Below are 26,575 nucleotides of genomic sequence, written 5' to 3'. Positions count from 1 at the left end.
GGGGAAAACATCAAGACCCTGTCTGAAAAATAACCCAATGCAAAAAGTGCTGGTGGTGTGGCTTGAGTGGTAGAGTCCTTACCTAAACTCTAGAACCACAAAACATTAACTGTGTTGTCTAAGCCTTTTGGAGCATGTATATATTCTCAAATAATCCTTAACTGCTAAAGTGAATAAGCAGTCAGGATAACTCTATTTTAAAAAAAAGTGGAGCTTAGGCTCTTGTCCTCATTTTTGAGTGTAATACTTGGGTATAAACCCAAGCCCTCTTACTTGCTAGAAAGGTGGTATACTGCAGAGCCATACCTCCACCCCTCCATTCACATTTTCAATAGGTCTAAATAAAACATTGAAATCTAATAGAGAGTATTATTCCACACTCGGAAAGGTTAAATGAGGGATTTTTTTCACCAATTCCAAATACAAACTATGATGCCCCACCTGGCTTCCTGGCAGATGTAGAAAAGCATTTAAAAGAATGTAAAGAATTACTACTAAAGATTTAGATGTGATCTGGATTTAAGGCTATCTAGTGGAGAATTGCTCTAAACAAAAAGAATGGCATCATTAGGTAAGAAAGCAAACATGAGAAAAGAAGCAATGTCTCATCCTTGGTTTTTCATCAGACTTTTCTCAGCATTTCTTTCTAGATGCTGTCTGGCCACACAACCCACTTGACCTCCTTTCAGGGATTTAAAGCATTTAGCTTTCAGACTAGATTTTTTAAGTACTACCAAATAATGAAAGGTCAGAGCTGGAGGGCCCTCAGAGAGGAACTAGGCCAAGACTCCCACTGGTAGCAAATGGGCCCAATTTAGCACAAGTTTTGTGAGACCAATATATATCTAGAGTCATTTTGATTTGTAAATGTATATGAGAGGAGCACAGAGTTTCCTGCTCTACCAGGTTAGCCCTGACTCTTGAAATTATACAGGGCAGCCTGGTCCCAAAACACTTATGAGCTAAGACTCAGAACACAGATCATCCTATGATACTAGTGTTGCTTTATTTAGTCTCACTTTGCCACCACTAATCTGGTCCTCAACAGCCATCCAAGATGAAACAACCAAAGGCAAATCAGTCAGACCTCCTTTGAGATCACATTAATTCAGGACTGACTGTCCTTACACACACACACACACACACACACACACACACACACACACACTTCTGCACTTGCCAATAAGCAGCCAGTATAGAAAAGCATTGTGTAGTGGGCTTTCCCTAAGCTCTGAACCTTCTTCCCTGTACAAATCAGAGTAGAGTCAGCCAAAGCTAAAGATTCAGAGAGTCATAGCAAGCACAGGCATCTCTATGATTTTGCAATTCTCTACAGGACACATCCATCTGAGAGTTTTTGGTTAGCAAGGTGTTAAAAAAAACACACACACAATAGATCTTAAGATGGGAGGGGGGGGAAATTCTGCTACCTGGACAGAAAACAAGATATTGAATCCTAAAGTATTTCATATTAAATTGTTATAAAGATGTTCATCATGTGTCCCAGATTGTTCTACATTTCAATATTTAAATTCTATGTCTCACTATCAGACCATGTGTCCCAATTGCTGTGTCAAAAAATGTAATTACCATGCTTAGACATATAAGATGCTGTGTGTTACACTAGAGAAGCATTCACATTACCAAGAAATGGACAAAAGTACTTAGGGTTTTTTTCCTATTTTCCTGTGCTTGAAATTCATTCCTTACCTCTAACATGAGACTGAGTTTTATCCCCACTCTTGCCTTAGATTAAGACATTAGAATTTCTATTTTGTAGATTGACAGAAGCTGCAGCAGAAAAGATACAATTTATAAATTATTATTTAAATCAAAATAATGCAAACTAGAATCATATAGTTATGTTTTATGAGGCCCACTCAATATACTGCATATTTTTTAAAAACTACTAGTATTTTTAAAAAGGAGAGATTTCACATAAAAATTTGTACTTCCAAGCTGGGGACCAGTGGCTCACACTTGTAATCCTAGCTACTCAGGAGGCTGAGATCTGAGGATCATGGTTAAAAGCCAGTCCAGACAGAAAAGTGTCGGGGACACTTATCTCCAATTAACTGCAAGAAAACTGGAAATGGTGCTGTGGCTCAGTGGAAGAGCATTAGCCAAGTGAAAAAGCTCAGGGACAGCACCCAGGCCCTGAGTTCAAGCCCCACAACTGACCCAAAAAAATCTGTATTTCTATATTTACTTGAAAAATCAGAGTTACTAGGATGGCAGCACACAACTGTAAACCCAGCACTCAGAAGGCACAGGCAGTAAGATGAGTTCAAGGTTACCCTGGGCTACACTGAAAAACCCTATCTTTAAAAATCAGAATTCTAGACCCATATTCTCCTGTGGAGGTAATTAAATATTTACTAGATTCAGCTCTCCACTAAACTGGACATGCATTCTCTAGGTGGCCATAACTGGTTCATCAGGTAAAATAAATCAAACATATTCTTCATCATATATTTCCCCTTCTTAAGCAAATTTACTTACAGTTATGTACTTCAGTCAAGATATTCAGGCAAGTTCTTTACCTAATCTGGTTTTTGCAACCACTGTTGTACCAATGAGCAAGATGATATTTCAGTATGAAGAGCCATTTATCACTGCATTTATTCTACTGCTTTTATTCTAACAAAATTATTCCTTTAAAAGGCAGGAAAACAAAAGATAAATATGAATCACATATTTCAAAAATACCAAAGAACTGCATTGAGGTTTCTTTGGAGATGTACAGAATGCAATGGTATTCAATATGCAAAATGTGTCTTTCAATAAATACTATCTGGCTAGTTTCATTCACAGAAATCCCATCTCCTCCTACAAGCTTTCAGTAATCACCTGCATTCCTTTGCTTATAGTCTCTTCCTTCATCTTCAAAACACATCACTGCAACCTTTGCCTGCATTATCACACTGTCTCCTCTTCCTCTGACTCCACTTGCCTCTACCTACAGACAGTTATGATTATACTAATCTCATCCAGATAATTCAGCATGATTTTCTCATTGATTAACTATATCTGCTATGTTTGCCTTTTGCTATATAAAGTAAAAATCAGTTTCCAGGGATCAGAACAAAGTCACTTTAGGAAGAGGCATTTAATAATGGTAGGCTCTAAAGCCTACCGTAATAGATGGAAAAGATTAAGGTTGAAGAAAACTAGTGACCTGAATCAGGTCACATATCCTGTTAGTGATCAAGCAGAGAGAACCTAAGACTTCGGATTCCTGACTTTCTAACCAGCACATACTACAAGTATATGCTTTTCAGTACGAATATCTTTGTATCTTCCAAGGTAACAATCAAATAACTTGATAAACCATCTTTAAATGGCTGAAAAATGATGGTCAGTGTCATCCCTTTTCCACACAATATCTGTTTTCTCATGGGCTTTCATAGTTACTTTAAAGGGGGAGAATTTTAAAGCAGATAAAGAAGTGAGTCGGTTGGGAGTTTACCCAGCTACTCAATAGTCTGAGGCAGGAAGATCACTGGATCCTAGGATTTCAAGGCCAGCTTGGGCAAAATCATTTTGAGATCTTGTCTGGAAAACAAATGTATTAAAATAAATAAGTGTGATATAAAGGGATAGAGCCAAACCAGAATTCTCAGGATAATCCAAAGTGATAAAAACTGATATAATTAATACAATGTATAACTAAGTTCAAAATTCTAAAGTGTATACAAGTAGAGAAAAGAGTGTATTGCAACCAAATATGAGCAAATTTATAAATAGTATATACTATTGGCATACATTAAAAATCTGAGGAAAGAGATATGTTTCGGTAGGAAGCAAAAACAAACACATAAGGAAAATGACTTATGAAGTATATTGATGGACAATGAATTGAATTGATATAATTAATCTCCTATCAAACACATTTTTCTCTTAATGGCATTTAATAAGATCCTTTAAAATACAGTAGTCTAGTGAGCACACTATTATTAAATAATTTTTATCAAGTATAAGCATAATCCATAAATTTCATAGTCATGACAAGTTAAATTCTATGCCTTCTAGCCTGTCCATAAATGAGTATTTGTGACTTTTCTGAAAGTATAGAAGGAATACTGAAAATATTCGCTAACCATTTATTCTGATTATAAAATAGAAAGCATAAATGTTATTTATAATGAAGAGACATGACAAATAAGCACTCTATCTTTTGGTTATACTGAAATTTACACTAAATATAAAATTAATGACTGCTGCCCAGACATGAGCTACAAAACATAGCTCTAAAGACCAATGAATATAAATGGCACCAACTATAGTGCACATCAAATCAGTCAAGCAATTTAGTACAGTGCATGTCTAAAGGGGAATATCATTTTCTGACTCAACACTTGATCTCCATGGGGAAACTCATCTGTACAGAAAGAGCACATTTCTTTTTTTAATGTTTTATTGTAAGATACTGTACAGAGGGGTTACAATTACATGAGTAAGGTAATGAGTTCATTTCCTATCGAGTATTGCTACCCTCTCCTCTGTTTTTCCCCTACCATCCCTTCCCTCCCCACCTCCCAAGTCCTCCCCCCCCCCAAGTTGTAAAGTTCATTTTCAACATAGTGTCTTGTACATCTCATCTTGTATCCTTATTTTAGCATTTTGTTATTTCCCTTCCCCTCCCAAATTAGAAAAATATATACACAGGATGTAGGGCATCGGAATCAAATACAGTGAAAACAGGAGTTATACCATGGGGGAAGAATATACAAAAGAAACAAAAAAATCACATAGTACATTATAAGTACATTAAGAACAACAGCAACAAAATTAAAACCTCTTGTGTCCCTATCTTGGTGTTCATTATGCTTGGCATCATCTTATATGAGCATGTATGTACATAGCTTTTGACTTCTTCTGCTTGTCCTAGACATATACTAGTTATTGAAAAAAAGGGAAGACATGGGATCTTTGTTTCTTTGGACCTGGCTTACTTCACTTAATATGATTTTTTCCCCATGTTTTTCCATTTCCTAACAAATGGGACTATATCATTCTTTCTGAGGGAGGAATAGAATTCATATATATATATATATATATATATATATATCACATTTTCTTGATCCATTCATCTATTGAGGGGCATCTGGTTTGGTTCCATATCTTAGTTACAGTGAATAATGCTGTGATAAACATAGTTGCACTGGGAGCTTTCGTATGGCCTTGTTTTTGATCATTTGGGTAAATGCCCAAAAGTGGGATTGCTGGATCATAGGGGAGCTCTATGTGTAGACTTTTGAAGAACCTCCATACTGCTTTCCAAAGTGGTTGAACAATTTGATACCCCCACCAACAATGCAGTAAGGTTCCCTTTTGGCCACATCCCCTCCAGTATCTGTTATTACTAGATTTCTTGATTATAGCCATTCTAACTGGGGTGAAGTGGAATCTCAATGTTGGTTTGATTTGCATTTCTTTTATGGCTAGAGAAGTTGAGCATTTCTTCATATGTCTATTGGCCATTCTTATTTCCTCTTCAGAGAAGTCTCTTTTTAAGTCTTTAGCCCATTTATTAATCAGGCAGTTGTTTCTTTGAGGACTTGTTGTTGGGGGAATGTAATTTTTTGAGTTCTGAGTATACTTTAGATATGAGGCCCTTGTCTGTTGTGTGGCTAGTGATGATCTTCTCCCAATCCGTGGGCTTTCTATTGATCTTGCTAGCTATGTCCTTTGCCATGCAGAAGCTCTGCAATTTCATGCAATCCCATTTGTCCAACCTTTCTCTTTTTTGTTGTGTTTCTGGGTTGTTATTAAGAAAATTTTGGCCTGTGCCAAGGAGCCCTAGAGTTTCTCCTATTCCTTCTTGTAATGTTTTCAAGGTGTCTGCTTTTACTTCAAGGTCTTTGAGCCATTTGGAGTTGATTCTAGTGCAGGGTGATAGATAATGTAGCTTTAGTTTTCTATAGGTGTTTAACCAATTTTGAAGCACCATTTACTGAAGAGGCTGTCTTTCTTCCATTCTATTTTTTAGCTCCCTTATCGCGATTAGGTGGGTATAGGTCTGGGGGTTCATTTCTGGGTCTTCAATTCTATTCCATTGGTCCTCAGGTCTGTTCTTGTACCAGTACCAAGCTGTTTTGATTACTATGGCTTTGTAGTAGAGTTTGAAATTTGGTATTGATATTCCTCCAGCACTGTTCTTTCTGCTAAGAATTGTTTTTGCTATTTGGAATCTTTTATTGTTCCATATGAATTTTTGGATTGCTTCTTCTGTTTCATTGAAGACTGAGGTTGGGATATTGACAGGTATTGAATTGAATTTGTAGATAGCCCTTGGAAGTATTGCCATTTTCACTATGTTAATCCTCCCAATCCAGGAGCATGGGTGGTTTTTCCACTTCCTCAGCTCTGTTTTGATTTCCTTTTTCAGGTTTTTAACATTTTCATCATAGATGTCCTTTACTTCTTTAGTTAAGTTAACTCTTAGGTATTTAATTTTTTGTGGGGCTACTAGAAAAGAAATTGCTTTCTTGATTTCAACCATGAGAAAGAGCACATTTCTATCACTAGGAAAGCTGTAAAAATTCAGAATTGGTATTATATTACCAACAAAGAATTCACAATTTAAAAAAAAATCTTTTGAAGAAAATGATGGGGCCTCCAAGCAAAATGAAGCCACTCAAATTGAGTATCTTTGCATGCAAGCCCAATCCTCCACCAGATTCTTATTGTTTGTTCTTCAAGTTATTCAGGTACCACTTATCCAGCCATGAGACATTCAAGCCCTCTCTCAAGGGTTCCAGATCCTATCCTGATTTTGAATGCAATCTATAATCTCTTAATTCCTCTCACACTCAATCTATGGTGGCCTCTGCAACTTTCAACAACTTTTCTGGGCCCTTGGTAACCATGCAGTGAAGAACCACAGATTCACTGACAAAATGAACAACTGCAACTTCACCTCTCCATATTACTAATGGATTCTCATGCCTCCTTGAATAACATCTATTCTAGGTTGACCTATTCCTCCAGACCTCCACATGAGGTCTGAGAAGATGACACTCATGGCGTTTACTCTTTAGAACTCACAAATCAATGATTGATGGTGAATGTCAGAGTTCCACAATTGTTTTGTACCTAAGAATAATACATTTTGACTTGTGACTACTGGGCTAAAATTTCAATACAGGTTTAACTTCTACATTTCTTTCTCACTCTATCTTGCTTCACTGGACATATTTAGCACAATCCTTGACAAATAGCAAGTAAACACTTCACAAAATGAACTCAACTCTCCTTTGTTACTTGAAATCTGCTTCCCAATACCCCCTTCACATAATTACACTTAATTAAGACCTAATTTCTTTTAAAAAGGGGATCTTCAGCATTGCTACCCTTGCTATTTGAGAATTGTGGCAATATTTAGCTTTAATTTTTGCTTTGTTGGCTCAGGGTTTTTATTTTCTCCATTATCTAATAGCTCTAATTTTACCTGCTCTTACCAGTGTATGTTTAGGGAGCAGTCTGAGTTCTAGTAACTTTCCTTCCAACCTCTACCATGACTATAGTATGGGGTTCATGTAGACATGCTGCTTAAGTACATGGCTTTTACAGTAGCTAGATTTGAGTTCAATACTTGCTTTACCATTTGTTTCTCAGCTACTGATCTTAAGGAAGGTACTTCATCTCTTTGTGTCTGAGATTACTTAGCTTTAAAGTAAGAATAACAACAAATAGCTACCAGTTGTATAACAAAAATTATATTTAACCTCTGTCCCTAGTCCTTGGAACAAAGCTTCTAAAAGCCTTGGAATTTCCTACATGATAAGAATGTCTTGCTGTTCAAAACAAGTCCCTTTGTGACCAGACCAGAGTTTTTGCTATTGAGTTGAAGCCAAATGAGTCCCTAGATAGCTTCTAGATGAGGGCCAATGAGAAGAAAGACTAAATATTAAAAGGTTGAAACTTAGAGCTCCATTCCCAGACCTCCATAAAGGGGATGAGGATTAAGAATTTCTGTGAAAATTCTTAGGATCTGGGCGCTAGTGGCTCATGCTTGCTGCAATCCTAGCTACTCAGGAGGCTGAGATCTGAAGATGGCATCTCCAATTATCCACTCAAAAAACAGATGTGAAGCCGTAGCTCAAAATGGAAGAGTGCTAGCCTTGAGGAAAATAACTCAAGGACAGTGCCCAAGCCCTGAGTTCAAGCTCCACAACTGACCAAAAAAATTCTTCAGAAAGGGGACTTGGAGGGATTCCAGGTTGGTGAACAAATACATTGTACTGTAAAAGAAGCCCTACCACTGCCATCTCTTCCCATCATACCTTATGAAATAATTCTTCAGGCTGTATAATAAACTGGTAATCATAAAGTGTTTTGTTGAGGTCTTTGCATTATCAAATTAACAAACAAGAAGAGAGATGTGGAAATTTCCATATAAATAACAAGCTGGGCAGGTCATCTGGGAACCCTATTTGTAGCTTATATGAGGTCATAGAAGTCTTAAATAACTCTGGGTAGCTAGTATTAGAACTGAATTGAATTGATGAGTATTTAATTGGTCTCCTTAGATAATAAAGAAAATTGCTTGGTATCAAAAAGATATTGTATATTTGGTGTGAAAAGAAAAAAAGACTACCTCAGAGATTTGTGGTTATATATAGTAATCTGTGGTATGTGGTAAATGATATATAAACAGCAATCATTACTACTACCCACATGACTGTATGCTAATAAAAATAAATACATCTTAATTTAAAATTTTAAGACTGTACAGTCTTCTTGAGATGATCCAGAAGGTCACCTTTTGCCTAAAACATACAATTTTTCCATGTTTTCACACATTACAAGAGGATTCTGACTTATTTTTAAAAATCTAAATGCTCCAGCAAAAAAAATTTAAATAACACATTTTCTGCTAATACCCTCAGGGAAGAAGTGCATTAAAAGGACTATTGAGACTACTTTGCCTCCCCTGCAACAAGAATCTGGTTGTCTGAGACCACCACAGAATGCAGGATGAATGGTATTTCTCTGTTGATTTTTTAAAGGATTTTAATCCAATTACCTTCAGCTTCCAAAGTCAAAATAAGACTTTCCTGGACAAAGATAGAAGTGAATTCATAGAGACAAGTGAACTCTGTTAGGCCCTAAACCAAACCAGAAACCATCATGCATATGCATATTTCTTAACAGGCTTGCTTCTAAAGTAACTACATGTGAAAAAGCATTTTAAAAATAAATTGACCCATAGTTCAAGTATACCATAGGAATTTGCTATTTAAAGGATTCTCTGTAAGTCCCACTGTAGAGCAAGAAATCCATTGATTTATTTACAAAAAATTGAATTTCTACATGTTGTTTTTACTTTAAGGAAAAAAAAACAGTAAAATGTTTTCTACTAATTCCCAAAATATGCAGTCATAATGAAGAGATCATACTAGAATCTTGCCATTGCTACATGGTAGCTACTATCAGACAAAGACCTCTCTTAGTTCCAAGATACTAACACACATTGCCACAGAGTATCAACAGGCTTTGGGGAATCAGGATTCCACTTTACAACTTATCTAAAATAAGCTTCCATCTCAGAACTAAAATCATAAAAATGGCCAAGCAAGCCATAAACATTTTATTGTGTGTGTGTGTGTGTGTGTGTGTGTGTGTGTGTGAGAGAGAGAGAGAGAGAGAGAGAGAGAGAGAGACAGAGACAGAGAGAGGAGAGAGAGAGAGAGAGAGAGAGTGGTGTGTGTGTGTGTGTGTGTGTGTGTGTGTGTGTGTGTGTGTGTGTGTGTGTGTGTGTGTCTGTGTGTGTTTGCCCATGCCTCTATGAGGGCTTGAATTCAGGGGCTCATGCTCTCACTTGCTTTTTTCCATTAAATGCTGACATTCTACCACTTGATTCACAGCTCCACTTCTGTACAGGGTAGTTAATTGGAGATATGAATCTCACAAACTTTTCTGCCCAGGCTGGCTTTGAACTGCACTCCTCAGATCTCAGCCTCCTGAGCAGCTAGGAATACAGGCATGAGCCACTAGTTACCAGTTCATAAATATATATTTATACTTGCTTCCAAACACACAGATTATAAGTTAAATAAAAGATTGGTACATGGGCTATTTAGTGGGGGGTGGGGACTATACACCAGAGACACTGGGATGTTATATTCAAATTGAGTAAGGACGTTTCTTGAAGCTTGAAGGGAGAGAACAGCAGTCTAAAATAGTGGTTCCACGGACAGACAATTTAGAAGGAAAAAGATGAACAGAGAAGAGTTTCTAACCATTTTCAGGCAGCCAGCACTCTGCTCCATTCACTGTCATGAGCTTTCTACTTATTACTTCTTCACATTTTCTGGTACTTCAGAAGCCACAGACATCTAAAAGCCTGAGTTCTCAACAACTACCTCTCTGCCTACTCCCTGTGCACCCATCAAACAATCCCTTCACAATTCTTCATTTTATTAGTATATACAGAATTCAAATTATGGGGACAATATTTTCTACTTTAAATAAAAATTCACTTTGAATTATGTATGTATATGCTCACTTCTTATTTATGGTCATGTTGGTTCCTTCCATGGAGTATTTGGGATGTTTCAAAATAAAAACACAGTTGGGTACCAGTTGCTTAGTCAGTCAAGAAGCTGAGATCCAACAGATAATAGTTTGAGACCAGCTAGGGCAGAAATAGCCAAATAGTCAGCCAAAACACAGCTGGAGCATGGCTTAAGTGGTACAATGTAAGCCAAGAAAGGAAGCTGAGCAAGCATAAGACCCTGGGTTAAAACCCCTTACAACCAAAATATATACACAAATACACACACACACACACACACACACACACACACACACACTACCACCACCATCACCACAACCACCACCACTACAAAAACAACAAGAAAAGGAAAACACAAAAAGCTAACATTCGTGGTGAAACACAATTCTGTAAGTGGCTATTTTAGAAGAATGGGATGGGATGGGGAGAGGAAAGTATTATAGTTCAATTATCTGGGAAGCAGACTGGACACAAGGGTAAAGCTGACAGGACTGTGGGGAATAAACAGTTAATTTATGCTTTAGACTCTCCCTCTCAAATATCAGCTGTCTCAGGCAGGCTTTGGCTGGGAGAAAAAGGAGTATACTTTGAATGGACTATAATTGGGAAGGGAGATTTCACCTTAGGCGGTATATAATTAAGTGCCAAACTGAGCAGCAGTCAGTACTCTGGAGATTACAGGCAGAGAGATCACTGGAAGCTGAACAACTGTAAAAGATTTCCTGAAACAAGCCATGGAAAAGGATGGAATTTTACATGTCTCGATTACTTATTTTCAACCACTCTTTCTCGGAGATCATGCCTATCCTCCCAGAAGCATGGTAAAGGGGAGAGGGTCTGATTGCAATCTAGTTATGCAAGGAATAAATGAACATTCTCTCTCATAAAAATTCTAGGGAATTAGCCTGATGCAGTGTCTCAAGCCTGTAAACCTAGCTACTTGGAAAGTAGAGATTGGAAGGTGGTAGATTGAAGCGAGCCTGGGCAAAAACATTATGAGACTCCATCTCAACCAATGTCTGGGCATGGATGCCTGTCATCCCAGCTATGTTGGGAAGCACATATAGGAGGAATGTAGACCAGATCTTCTTTGTATAAAACAAGATCCTAGTCAAAAACAACCCATGTTTAAAAAGGTCTGCTAAAGCACCTGCCTGGCAAGCTCAGGCCCCTACTTTCAACCCCCAATACTGTCAAAAACTAGGGAATTAAATATAAATCTTTACTCATGAATGGTACAAACATTTGGAGAAACATTTCTCTACAATTAATTTGGTGACTATAATCAGATAGCCATCACAGGATAGCAATAGCTGTTTTTGAAATGACCTGCTGCTATCTGGGGCCCATTGTGTCTATAGCCTGCTCAGGCACATTGACCCTTGACAAAAGTAATATTCAAGAATCCTGAGGTATTGATGGAGGAGGAAGAACCATGGGGTGGGCTTCCTGCTCCATATATGTATCTGTCTAAAGATCCTATTTTTTACTCTACCTAATTAACTTTCCCAAGCACACTCATGTTACCTAGCACTCGCCAGAAAAAAAAATCTAACAAGAATTGATGCTAATATTAAAAAATAGGTAAACTAAAACGAGCTTTACAACGTTGGTGCGGGGGGGGGGGGGGGGGGGGGGAAGGAGAAGGATTGGGATTAGGGGGGGAGGGGGGAGGCTGGGAAGGGATGTGAAGGATAAACAAAGGAGGAGGCTGCAATGCTTGGTAAGAAATGTACGCATTATCCTGCCCATGTAACTGTAACTCCTCTGTACAGTATGTTCACAAATAAAATTAAATTAAATTTAAAAAAAAAATAGGTAAACTTCCACCACACTTACTTGTGTACCAAGTACTATTCTAAACTCATTTCAATCATTGAATCCTCACATTAAATGAAGCCTGCTAGGATTGCCCATTTCTCATGAGAGGAAATGGAGGTACAAAGAAGTAAAAGAATTCACCCTGGGCTTCATAGTCAGGACATTGAAAAGCTATAATTACAACCCAAGCTGTCTGGCTCCAGAGACTTTAACAACTATGCCACACTGTCTGATCTGTCTGTGGAGCAAGAGGCAAAGGACTATCCTGTGACACCCACTTTGGCCCAGAGAACATATAATCCATAGGCTATATAGCTGGGATTTTTCTCAGGAGAACACAACTACATGTTGGGATTTTCTCAGAACATTTCAGAAGAATTGGACAGATTCTCCTACTCAAAACTCTCTCTCTCTTTCTCTCTCTCTCTCTCTTTCTCTATCTCCCTCTCCCTCTCTCTTTCCCTCCTTCTCTCTCTTCTTCTCTCTCTCTTCCTTTCTCTTTCCCTCTCTCTCTCCCTCTTCCTCTACTGCTCTCATTTCCTGCAAAAACACTTCACATTTCCACTATTTAGAAAGTCATTTCTCTATGTCTTAGAGGATTTTCCATTTTCCAGAATTCCCTATGGAAAAGTAAATCTCATCAGGAAAGGTAACTCCTCAAATCATTCATTATCAGGCATCCATAGTGTAATGTAGTGTGATTTTTTAAGTCAATTAGACTTATTTCCAAAGGATCCTTACTCTGACTGTTAATGATTACCTATGTGATGCAGAGAAAAATATTCTGTTTTTCTCTGTCTTTGTTTCTTTATCAGATAAATGATTATGATAACACTTTCTGCAGCTCCCTCCTGGGATTGCAGTTGAAATGGAATAGACACAAAAACATTTTGCAAACTTTAAGAATTATACAACTAAGAAGTATTAATGTGATCTTATAAATCTCTGGTAAGATTAGATAAGTTTGTTGACAAGCAGAGAAATGCATACAACCAGTTTAAGATCAACAAACTTACAAGGCATAGACCATAAAGAATTTTGTTACAGGTAATTCACAACTATCAGCCTGGACAAAAAGCAGCCTCTACCTGAATCTCTTATTCAAACCTTATCAGGAACCAGTCTTCATTGGCCCTGATTCTTTTTTACTTTGGTTCCAGTGGCTGGGCAACTAGATCCCAAGACCCCAGGTTTAGCTCTGGCCTCTGGGCTCTACTACTCTTCCTTTTCTTTTTATTTTGCCAGTCCTAGGGCTTGAACACTAGGCTTGGGCACTGTCTCTGAGATTTTGTGCTCAACACTAGCCTTCTACCACCTGAGCTCCATTTCTGGCTTTTTTGATAGCATTTAGTAGGGATAAGAATCTCAAGGACCTACCTGCCCAAGCTGGCTTCAAACCACGATTCTCAGATCTTAGCCCCCTGAGTAGCTAGGATTATAGGCATGAGCTACCAACATCAGGCTTCTACTACTTTTTTAAACTTTCTCTTCTAGTTTGTTTTCCTTGTCATCAACTCTACCTGTGCCCCAACATACATTTTTGCTGATTGACTTTTGTGTAACAAGCACAATGCCCCTCCAGAATGCAATAGCTGCTACAACTATAACATCTAGGAGCTAGAAGTGATAGGTAGGGCACCAAGATGGAGGACATGAACAGAGAAAAAGACAGAAGATAAAAGAAGCTTTTGTCTGATCTACAATTTTTGCAGGAAAAGAATATAACTGTTGTAGAGGCAACTGGATTTTACATACTATTGTGTGTACACACTTGGGATAGGTATATGAAAAATATGTTTTTGACCTTGAAAGGCTTATAATACAATGGGAGAAAACAGACAATTACTATAGTCTTTATTGGCTTAAACACCTTTAAGGAAAAACCATGTTTAAAGAATTTTCCTTTCTTTGGCAACCACGGTGACCCCTAAGGTAGTTAAAGCTGGAAAAACCATGAATAAACATGATTATAAAAAAGCTATTTGAAGTTAAGTATCAATATTATATTTGAAATATGAAGTGTTGATATATATTTTCTCCTATTATTGAACTTATTTTTTTAATTTTTATTTTTTATTGTGAAAATACTGTACAGAGGGGTTACAATTGCATGGGCAAGATAATGAGTACATTTCTTATCAAACATTGTAGCCTCCTCCTTTGTTTCCCCTTCCCATCCCTTCCCATCCTCCCCCGGCCCCTCCACCCAATCCTCCCCGCTACCCCCCTCCCCCCGCACGGAAGTTGTAAAGTTCGTTTTTCGACATAACGATTTGTACATCTCATTGTTGCAATGGGTCCACCTGTATCCCTATTTAAACGATTTGTTTTTCCCCTTCCCCTCCACAAATTATACCGACATCAAATACAGTGAAAGGAGGGGTTATACTGTGGGGGAGGGACATACAAAGCAACATAGAAATCATCTTATAAATATGATAGAAACAATCACATGAAAGAAAAAAAACATTTGAATACATATCTTAGGGTTCATTTCACTAACATCACCTTATCTGACCTTTTCTGCTTGACTCAGACATATACTAGATATTGCAAATCAGGGAAACCATGGGACCTATGTTTCTTTGGGCCTGGCTTACTTCACTTAATATAATTTTTTCCAAGCCTTTCCATTTCCTAACAAATGGGGCAATGTCATTCTTTCTGACGGAGGCATAGAATTCCATGGTGTATATATACCACATTTTCTTGATCCATTCATCTACTGAGGGACATCTGGGTTGGTTCCATATCTTAGCTATAGTAAACAGTGCTGCAATAAACATAGTCGTGCTGGTAGCTTTAGTGTGGTCTTTTATTATTGAACTTACTGAGATATATATATAAAGTATACAAACCCTAAATGAATCACAATAAATTAAGGTATGAAATATTCAAGCATATCAGAAACCTCTCTTTTATTATATTTTCATCATCTTTAAGTAGTTGTACAAAGCAGCTGCCATTTAACAAATCAGTTTGCAAGCACAATGCATCTTCATTGCTGTCACCTCTTCCATCATTCTCCCTCATCCCTCCCAGCCCAACCCCTCTCCACAAGTTTCCTAGCTTTATTGGATTTACATTCAATAGTATGTCTATATTCTCCCCATTTCATCTCCTCATTTATCTTTCTCCTGCCACTTGACCTCACTGCCACTCTGGAAAAAATTATGTAAGTCAGTCCCAGAGAGACAAAGAATGCATGTTTTCTCTCATATGTGGAAGCTAGATCTAATATATAAATATACAAGTCAATACATACAGGGTTGTATGCAAATGAACACAAATATATAGTTCAAAGTATAGTTGTAGGGAAGAATTCAAATGGCATAATTCTTTAGAAAAACTAACTCAAATTTCAACAAGATAAATACCAGAAACCTCTATTGTTCAATGAAATAATCTCTGCTATGATTAGGTAAGTTAGTTGACTAAAGAAATGCATACAACCACTTTCACCCACAAATAGTGTAGTAGCTTTTATTTTAATTATTGTCTAATAGTCTTATTATATATGGTCTTATTTTACTTCGGTTTGGGTTTTTGTATGTTTTTTGCAGTGCTAGGAAAGTTTTCTTAAAATTATTCATATGTGTTTAAAGTCCTGGATATATATATTTGTCTAGAGCCCCTAAATGCTGAATATCCCTCAATGGATTTGGACAACAAGCCTCTGTTTTGTCATTGTTAGTGCACTCAAGAGGGGTTGGGAAGGGTGGCTCAGTGGTAGAGTGCTTGCCTTGCATCATGAGGCCCTGGGTTCGATTCCTCAGCACCACATAAGCAGAAAAACAAATACAAAAAAAAAGAAAGAAAGAAAAAGAAATGTACTAATGCACTCAAGATGCCTGGACTCCATAGATTCTCTCCTTCCATAACATGTAGAACAATACTGACCTATTACCAAAATATGAAGGGACAGCCAGAGGCAACAGGACACTAAAAGTTCATGACATGGTTGGAACCCACTGACAAAGGGTCATCACTTTGCTAGGTGGCCAGGAAGGCTCTACTTTGATAGCCTATGGATTATTAGGAAAGTTGCATCTAGTCTAGGAATTACGCTACCAGCAATTCTTATTACAAGCCAAAAGAAATTGCCACCATCTCTGCCTCTTTGGGTTAAGAATTGAATCCTAATCTTCTCCAGTGTACCTTAGAATAATGGTGAGTATTATCAAAGTATATGTATGCTGGTGTTCTATCTATTGGCTGTGAAGCTGAGTCATGTTCCAAATGGGAACTCATCTGATTACTTCTTGCTTTACTTCCAGAAGAACTCAACCAGTATCTAATCAAATTAATACACAATAGAAGCAATTGTTTAACAGTATGAATGAAACTGAAAATTGATATTTGGTAAAATGGGATAAAAAAGTGAGTCAAGAAAGATTTCCCAAAGGAAGCTGTATTTAAGATGACTTGAAAGGTAAAGGGTGTGGGAAAACATTTATGTATATGAAGGGACATGGTATTATCAAGGAGCTTGATTCTGGTAAGGGGTTTTAAAACAGATTGAGGTGCAGAGGGTTGCACCTAGAGAAAAAGCAATGGTCAGGTCATAAAAAGGGTCTCACATGTCCTATAAACAAACATATTGCCTATATTATAAGTAAAGAAAAGCTGCAAAATGATTTTCAGTTTAAAAATTAATCAAGTTTGCATTTTTTAAAAAAAAATTCTCTGTCAGCAGTATCAAGGACTAAAGACAGTGGGATGAAGTGGTAAGGTGACTATCGGCCACCTAGGTGGAAAAAGTCTAAAGACATCTGGATATATTGGTTTGAAACTTAAATGAGAGATCTTGGATAAAGATAAATGTGGGAGTCACATCCAAAAAAATGATAATGGTTTAGACTTCACAAAGAGTTTAGAACAGAGTACAAAGTCAAGGTTAGAGCCTTGAGAAACAACAATAAACTTTCCAGCTAAGAAACAGAGCCAGGCAATGAGGTAAGAGGTAAGAGAAACAAAGAAGCACTAGCCAAAGGAGAGAATATTTTCCAAGAAGAGATTAATTAATATTTCATATGCTGTAATGCATTGCAAAACAAGAAAAGTATCCATTGGTTTGGAATGGTCACTGGTGACTTTAATGAGAACAGTATCTGTGCTAACTCATACCACAATGCAGAACAAACAAGAATGAGGAAAGTCAAACAGTTCAGAAGCACAGCTAGAGTGGGAAGAAAAGAAATAGACTAACTAGAGGGGAAGTAATAGTTACAAGCAGCTTATATGAAAGAAACTATAGCCATTGTCAGGAAATATTATTTGTTGGAGCTGTTGTGAAAGGGAGCCAAGTATCTGATGACAAATTAAAGTAAGTTTCAAGGCTTAAAGTCAAAGGTTTAATCATTTCTGCTGATCAGAAGTTGGGCTTACACATTAAGGTTTTCTCAACTTCACAAGAGCTTCTTAAACTGTGATGGTGGAACAAAAGATTTTTATCTAGATATATATTTATGCTTTATTAGCTATATAAAGAAATGATTGGAAAGTGAAAGTGAAACTATTTTAAGCCTTTAATTCTTTTTTTAAATAAGCTTTTTATTGTGAAAATACTGTACAGAGGGGTTAAAATCACATAAGCAAGGTAATGAGTACATTTCTTATCAAGCATTGTTGCCTCCTCCTTTGTTTCCCCCTACCATCCCTTCCCTCCCATCTCCACAACTACATTTCTCCCCCCACCCCACCACGCCCGCCTAAATTGTAGTTAGTTTTTCGACATAATAAAGTTCGTTTTTCGACATAGCGTCTTGAACATCTCATTGTTGCAATGGGTCAACCTGTATCCTTATTTAAACAATTTGTTTTTTCCCTTCCACTCCCCAAATTATACCAACATCAAATACAGTGAAAACAGGGGTTATACCGTGGGACAGGGACATACAAAGCAACAAAAAAAAATCATGTAGTACCTTACTAGTTATTGCAAATAAGGGAAACCATGGGACCTATGTTTCTTTGCTCCTGGCTTACTTCACTTAATATAATTTTTTTTTCTAAGTCTTTCCATTTCCTACCAAATGGAGCAATGTCATTCTTTCTGATGGAGGCATAGAATTCCATTGTGTATAAGCCTTTAATTCTTATACACACAAAGTTAAATAAAATCACAGCAACTTATGTTGAGCTAGAATACAAATTATTGCTCTCCCCAAGATTTATTTTAGGTGATATATAGATGACATATTTTAAACTCCTTCATGGTAAGGTTGGGACTATAACTCAGAGGTAGAATGTTGTCTAGCGTGTAGGAGAGCCCAGGTTTAAACCCCAGCACAAATAAAAATAGAAATCTACTATGGTAGTAATTTATTGACTGGGAAAGGCAAATTAAAATGTTATGTCTAAATATAACAACCAAAGATATTTTTTTCAAATGTACCTAATATTTCCTATTAAGTAGATATTCTTCATTGTACATCAAAACATCTTAAACAGCCTCAAAACATGGGCTAAAAAGATATGTAATTAAAAATAAAAACTCAAGACCTACTTGCTCAAGTTTATTATATCACTATTATGATAGTTAAGCTATGGAATTAGCCTAAGTACCCTTCAACAGATGCATGGATCAAGAAAATGTGGTTCTTTACTGAACAGAGTATTATTCATTTATTGATAAGAACAAAATCACATCATTTGCAGCAACATGGATGGAACTGTAGGACATCATTATATGAAATAAGTCATACTCAGAGAAACAAGTACCGAATCTCATTCCTATGTGGAAACTAAATAAATTTGACCTGAAAGCAGAATAGTGATTTGTAATGATAGGGAAGTAAGAGCCTAATATGAGAAAAAAGATGGTTTAGACATAATTTATAATGTCTCTATATATGTATGTATTTATGTAAATAATTAATATATCAATAAAAAATAAAGTTAAAAATAAAATTTCCAAAACTGAAATCTCAAATACTCAAACAATTTCTATATGTAGCCAATAAATATGCATTGAGCATATACTATGCCCCTGGCATCATTCCAGGCATGTTAGCATAAAAATAGATGTCTATACAATTCCTTTTGGTATTCATATTACACCATTAAAAAATAGCATGCTATAATGGAAGGACCTTAAAGCTCACTGGCCTACCTTACTCCATTTTACAGACAGAAAAGTTGAGGTAATGATCTGTTTAAAATATAATTTTTAATCATTGCACCCAGAATCAGAACCAAAGTTTCCTGAATTCGGATTTGACACTTGTTCTACCAATGATAACCACATCAATACAACCATACCTTTCCCCCAGTGCTCACACTTGCCTGAATCTCTTTTGGTTGATTTTCTAATAATCAGGTCTGTATTTTTCTTTCTAAAATAAATAGCAAAGTGTCTGATCCATATGCAATTGGTCTCAAGTTAAAGCATAGAGCTTAGCAAACACCTCTCATCAAGGTCTCTGTTATTGGCAGTTAGTTTAACATGTTCCAAATTCCAGGAGGATATTGGGATTGGTTTATCTTCATTGTCTGGCTGCTAAAGGAGGAGAATGTCCTGTTCAATTTTCTATTCCGAATTTTAATTAAATTGTGGCTTTGGGCAAAATAGAGAGACATTAAAATCAAATGCTAGTGTCTCTTTGTTTATTTTATAGGCTCACATCTCTGACTAGTTCTTGTGGAAATAATTAAAGGTATTTTGAGCAAATGGATGGTTCAGGCTGTTTAATGTTTCTTATAACATAGTAAGCATGCAGTTTATAAGTCTGTAGTTAACTGCTGTTCTTCACTCCTACTTCATGCACATACTTTTCCCTATCTCCCCAGATAGACTGGCCAGAAACTTTCCTTGGATCAACATGGAATAAATGCATCTGAAAGCCAAAGACTACTCACATGCACAACAGTGTTGAGTACATTACATTTGACATTAATAGGTCAGACATTTCTAAATTGGAATTGGTGAAAGCAAAGAAGAGGAAAGGATTCATAGTTGAGTCAATGAGTTCTAAGATCTTAGAATGATGCCTAAAATCATTGCTTAATGATTTGTTGCATTCATTGTGATCCATGAAGGGGAAACTAGATAGATAGATAGATAGATAGATAGATAGATAGATAGATAGATAGATAGATAGATAGATAGATAGATTATATATTTCACTGGATGAGGGGACAGCAGAATTTATCTGAAGTATCAATGCAGGATGTTGCTCTTCTGTCTAGTATAAACCATTAAACCATCATGGACCCCTAGGTGATAATAACAATAGCCCAGAGTATAGTCTGAAATGGGGTCATTTAGTCAAAGGGATCTAACTGCTTGTGTAAAGAATAAAGCTATATGCCAGGGCTCTAACCCCAGCTACTCAAGAAGCTGAAATATGAGGACTGTGATTTGAAGCCAGCCCAGGCAGCAAATTCCATGAGATTAATCTCTAATTAACCAGCCAAAAAGCCTGAAGTAGTAAAGCTGTGGCTCAGATGGTAGAGTGTTAGACTTGAGTAAAATAGTTCATGGATAGCAACCAGTCCCTGAGTTCAAGCCCTAGGACCAGCACAAAAAATAAAAAAGCAAGAAGGAGGAGGAAGAGGAAGAGGAAGGTCTATCTCCCCTAGCAGGAAATGCAAGAAGAGAGGATAGAAAGGATAGAAAAGTAACTCTGTAATTAGAATACCTATCTTCCAATGCATGTTACCATGTTAGTTCAGACACTGGATTAAGTACCTGCTATGTCCCCTCCAAAACTCCTATGGGACCTTTAAAAAGTAGTTACAACAGTACCAGGCACCAGTGGCTCACACCTGAAATCCTAGCTATTCAGGAGGCTGAGATCTGAGGATCATGGTTCAAAGCCAACCCAGACAGGAAAGTCTGTGAGACTCATGTCCAATAAACCACTAGAAAACTGGAAGTGGAGCTGTGGTCTAAGCAGTAGAGCACTAGCCTTGAGCTGAAAAGCGCAGGGGCAGCACCCAAGCCCAGAGTTCAAGCCCCATGACCGCCAAAAAAAAAAGTAGTTACAACATGAAGGCTGTACCTTCATAAATAGATTAATGCTGATTCTCAGGAGTAGTCTCTTGATAAAAGTGTATGTTTAGCTGGCTTCTAATAACTTGTCTTGGTTCAGATGCAGAAACTCTCCCTCTCCCTCTCCCTCTCCCTTTTCCTCTTCCTCCCTCCTTCCCTCCGTCCCTCTGTCTGTCTCTGTCTGTCTCATCTCTCTCTCTCTCTCCTCTCTCTCTCTTTCTCTCTCTCTCCCTTCCTCCCTTGTCATTCCTCATATGTGTTCTCTTTTACAATGCAATTACTTCTTTCATGCTATGGTGCTGCAAGGAAGTCCTTCCCAAATGCAGCTCCTTAGTATTGGACTTCCCAGCCTCCAGAAACATAAGCCAATGAGTGTTTATAATTGTTTGTAATTTAATCCATCTGTGGTATTCTATTAAAGCAGCAGAAAATGGACTGACAATTCACTGAGATGAAAGTACAATTCACTATTAGAGCACTTGTCTAGCCTATCTGAGATTCCCCAGGCACATGTACCCACACACACACACACACACACACACACACACACACACACACACACACACACACACACACACATACATACACACCAATACCTTGCTCCATATAATCTTCCTAAAAGCCTCATAAAATACGAGATGTTACACTCTTCATTTTGCAGATCTGAAAATTGTAGTTTAGTGATACTGTCTTACTGAAGTTCCCATGGCTACTAAATGACAGCGTTGGCATTCATACTTGTCATCTGACATTCTCCTACAATGAAAAGAGAAAATACTGTGAACATGTAAAATCTGAGAATATAGGCTCTTAGTCTCACTTCACCAGAATAATAATGATTATAATACTGTTAGCAGGCTGACAGATATTGGGTACTCATTATGTGCCAGACACTGTATAAAGCACTTTATATATGTCAATTCATGTACAGCTCATAACATTTGGGGGAAAATAATTTTATGCTCTCTATTTTACAAATGAATAAAAACAGTGTCTTTAAGGTAAACAACTTACAAGTATCTTAGCAACTGACATAGCAATCTATACAGCTAGAAAATGGAAAAGTTGTGGAGAAAGAGCAATCCCCCACAGCACAGCAAAGTGGAATGATCTTGGGGACAATGCTAAGTTTATCCTCACCATCCTGCATTGCATACACTGGTCTGTTTTCCTGGCCATAGCTGGCATAACCCAAAAAGATAGCAGATATTTTTCATACTGGGATATGGACCAGAATCTTTCCAGAACCTTGATCTTTTATATCAAAATTTGTATCAGTTCTTACACTATGTTATGTTCTATCCTGAAAAAGAAAACATTAGGACAGCTATACCCTACCCAGTAGAGAAATAAAAGTTGATGGATATTTGGTGAATAAATGAATGAGTGAGTAGTATCTATCTAATCAGTAGTTTGCAGTTTTGCCTTTTGTGACACTGTAAGCTCTGTATCTCTATGATGAGTTGAAACCTTTCATATGAAGGACAAGTGAGCTGAAGTTTTGGATAATGAAAGTTAAGCAAAAGGATGTGCTTGTGTTTAGAAAAATAGAATGTAGAAAAATATCCAGAAGGAAATTATTCACCCAAAGTTCTCATTGTCTTGAAAAGAGGAAATCTGCTATGAGAACCAGAAATCTAAAGAGGGAAGAAAAATTTTAAATTCCAAGAGGAAGGAGAGAAAGGAGCTAAAAAGGAACAAACATTTTCTGAGTGCCAATACAGGGCCCTTCTCTATACTCTATGTCATGTGACTCTTGTAACAATCTCAGGAGGTAGGTACTATCATTTTATTATCATTTTTACTTTAAGCCCAAAAGAATCAGCACCAGGAAATGGATACATGCAAAAGGATGGGGGCAAGGGTCGAAGGGTAGACAAGAACATAAAGTCAAGAATTCATTGTATATACCACAAAATTAAGATAAGTAAGGAAAGAATAGTTAAAGAGGATCCCACTGATCAAGATGCCAGAAGGGCATTTTCATTGACTGAGGAAAAGAAAAGATTTCAGGCTTGGAAATAAAGTCCTAAACCAAGAAAAATGAGATGTCATTTGTCATCTCACTCATCAGCAGGGTTGATTTGGCTGATCTGGCTATCTAGGCATGTGTCACCATGTCACCTTCCTCCCTTACCACTTTATCTGCTTTCCCTCCTAAAACTTGGCCCATGGTTGAAGAGGACAATATTTGTAGAGAGAGGAAGACTTTTCTTTGGTCATATATGTAAGAGCAACTGCCCTCCCTCACTGGAACCTCTGAACAAGCTTTCAAGGTCAAAGAAAAGTGAGACCTTAGAAAGCTGGAAACTAGGCCTTGATGGACTGAAAGCATCTTGATGAAAGTTGTTAGTTGAAATTCCAAATACTGTTTTGTATATTGCCTCACTTGGCAAGTGTAACAACTCAATCTGGTATGGGAGCTGTGGCCAGGAAGATAGACTAGAGCAGGTGGGAGAAAATAGATAATATTGTCTCCAAGGCCACTGCTCAAAGACCTTTCTCCAAGCCTTAGATGGCAGAAGGGAATGACAGCCACTAGTCCACAATGTCTACCTTTTTATGCCCTCTGATTTTATGTCTAATAATCTGGTCTTGCATGCATAGCTACCAACAAGTAGTTTTTGGAGCCTCACAGCTTTCAGTCTTCTTTTAAAATAAAACCAAACAACCACAGACATTTATTTTCTCACTGTTCTAGAGGCAAATTCCAAGATCAAGGTGTGGACAGGATTTGGGTTTTCCCAAAGCCTCTTTCCTTTTAGCTCTATGTAGATGACTATCTTCTCTCTCTGTCTTCATGTGGTCTTCCCACTGTGTGTGTCTCTTTCAATCTTGTCAGCATTATAGCAAGCCATGTGATTAAAATCTAAAGCTAGAAATTAAACATTTTCCTTGCATCTCAGAAACCCACATCAATAGTGTTTTTCTACTTCCCAGAAGTACATTTCAAGCTCAAATTAAACATCAAAATATATTATTAGGGGAAATGCCACTGTGAAAGAAATCACAGAGGGACCCATGCTGAAGTTTGACCCTCTTGTGGCAAAGGGAGACAACGTTGTGAAGAACTATCCTAGACTATCTACCACACAGACTAGGGAAGCTTCTATATATCCTTGAGCCAAAACTGAACAACAAAGGACTCCAGACATCCCCAAGGGAACCAGTCTGTTTTAATATCCCCACAATAGTCATAAGTGGGCACAACTATGGGAAATGCTAGGACATAGCAGGTGAGGCTCTTAAGCAATTACACATCCCGTTTTAGCACATCTTCCAAGCCTACTCTAAAGGCATCCACATGACTACAGCTACCTGTATCATTTCTTTTTTAAAAAAATTTATTATTATTATGAAGGTGATGTGTAGAGGGGTTACAGTTACATAAGTCAGGTAATGAGTACATTTCTTCTTAGACAATGTCACTCCTTCCCTCACTCTCTCACAGTTTTTCCCTCCCATCTCCACCCACAAATTGTATCATCTTTTCAACTGTATCATTTGTATTCCTACAAATCTCAGCTTAAAGTATGACTTTCTAACAGAAACTTTTTCTGATCCCAACCCTCTAACCCCTGCTTGAATAAACTTACTTTACTAAATGTTCTCATGAAGCCTATTTTTACCCATAAAGACTTTGTCAAAGTTTGCATATCTTCATTAATATGATTATTGGGTTAATGACTATCTCTCTTGCTAAATATTTAACTCTATGAGAGTAGACACTATGACAATCTCCCTAACTGATTTGTCCTTCCTTTCTACCACAGTGATAATAGTAAGCACACAACGGATATATGTTGAATGAACAGATGTGGATAGATAACTGTCATTGAAAAAATATGAGTGAAATAACCAATTACACCCCTCAGTCTACTGGGGAATATATAAGGCCCAGGACTAAAATAAGGGAGGCATAATGTTAAGAGGCAGAAATAAATAAATAGATTTGTTACTGAACTTAATTCTATTTTCACTCAAAAGGGAATAGACAAATTGAGAACAAGATGTCGGGCTAAGAAAAAAAAAAGATTTATTCAATAAACCAGCCAAACCAAGAAGATGGAGGAATAGCATCTTGAAAAGACCATCTTATCTCAACATAAATTGAAAAGACCATCTTAACTCGGCATGTTTCAAGCTCCTTTTATCTTTAGGCAATGGGGAAAGAAGGAAGGTTAGATGTGGAAAGAAGTAATGACTGGAAACTTGTAGGTACTGCTCTGGTGGTCTAGAACAGGATGTTGTGAAACCCAGTGGCTGGTATGCTTATAATTATAAGGTCATGATGCCCTTATAAATCTTTAAAATGTCTTACTTATCCTTATCTTGGTGTATAAAAAGGAGGAAAGAGATTAGAGAAGATTCCAATATTTTAATCTTGTACTACCAGTTCCAAACATTCCATAAATGTCTAACATTTCTAAGTGCAGAGTCAAACAGAAACAGCCTGACACAAAGGTTAAGGTAGCAAAGGAGACAAAATGTGGGGGCAGAAATGCCAAGCTGTTTCACCATGGACACCTTCACAGACCTTAGTAAAGAGTCTATTTTGACAAAAAGTGGCTTTCAAGTTTCTGAAATGTAACCTAGGCAACCACTATCATCATAAATTACATATTAGAGGTATTACCTACAGAAAACTAGTAGGATACTAAAAATATATTACTCAGCTGTGTGACATCCAACATTAGTAATTTGTAAAGACAACTAAAAACAAGTAAAGCTAGGGCAAAGTTTTCATCAGTTTCAGGTTCAAGGTAAAATGAAGACCAAAGATTGACAAACTGGGAATGGTGCTGGAGAAATGTACTTTACAGAGAAAGTAAAAAAAAAAAGAACGAATGCGCTTGGGGAAAGAGTCAGATCAAAAATATAAACTAAAGTAGTATCCATTTAGTAAGCTAAGCATATTAGTCAAGGAAGGGTGGAATCAGGGCTCCAAAAGATACAAAAGAAGCCACAGAAGTGGAATACAACAAAGCCACCAGCACAATCACATTCATTGCAACACTATTTACCATAGCCAAGATATAGAATCAGCCCAGATGCCCCTCAATAGACAAATGGATCAAAATGTGACACATACACAATGGAATTTTATTCATCCATTAAAAAGAATGATATTGCATAATTTGCAAAGAAATGGAAGGACATGGAAAATTAATATTCAATGAAGTAAGTCAATACTGGAGAAAAAAACAATTGCATGTTTTCTCTCATATGTGGAAGTT

The sequence above is a fragment of the Dipodomys spectabilis genome, unplaced genomic scaffold (assembly GCF_019054845.1).
Source record: "Dipodomys spectabilis isolate Male_0828 unplaced genomic scaffold, ASM1905484v1 ptg000325l, whole genome shotgun sequence".
NCBI classification, from domain to species: domain Eukaryota; kingdom Metazoa; phylum Chordata; class Mammalia; order Rodentia; family Heteromyidae; genus Dipodomys; species Dipodomys spectabilis.
The sequence above is the reverse complement of the archived record's forward strand: the minus strand, read 5'-3'. Positions refer to the sequence as shown.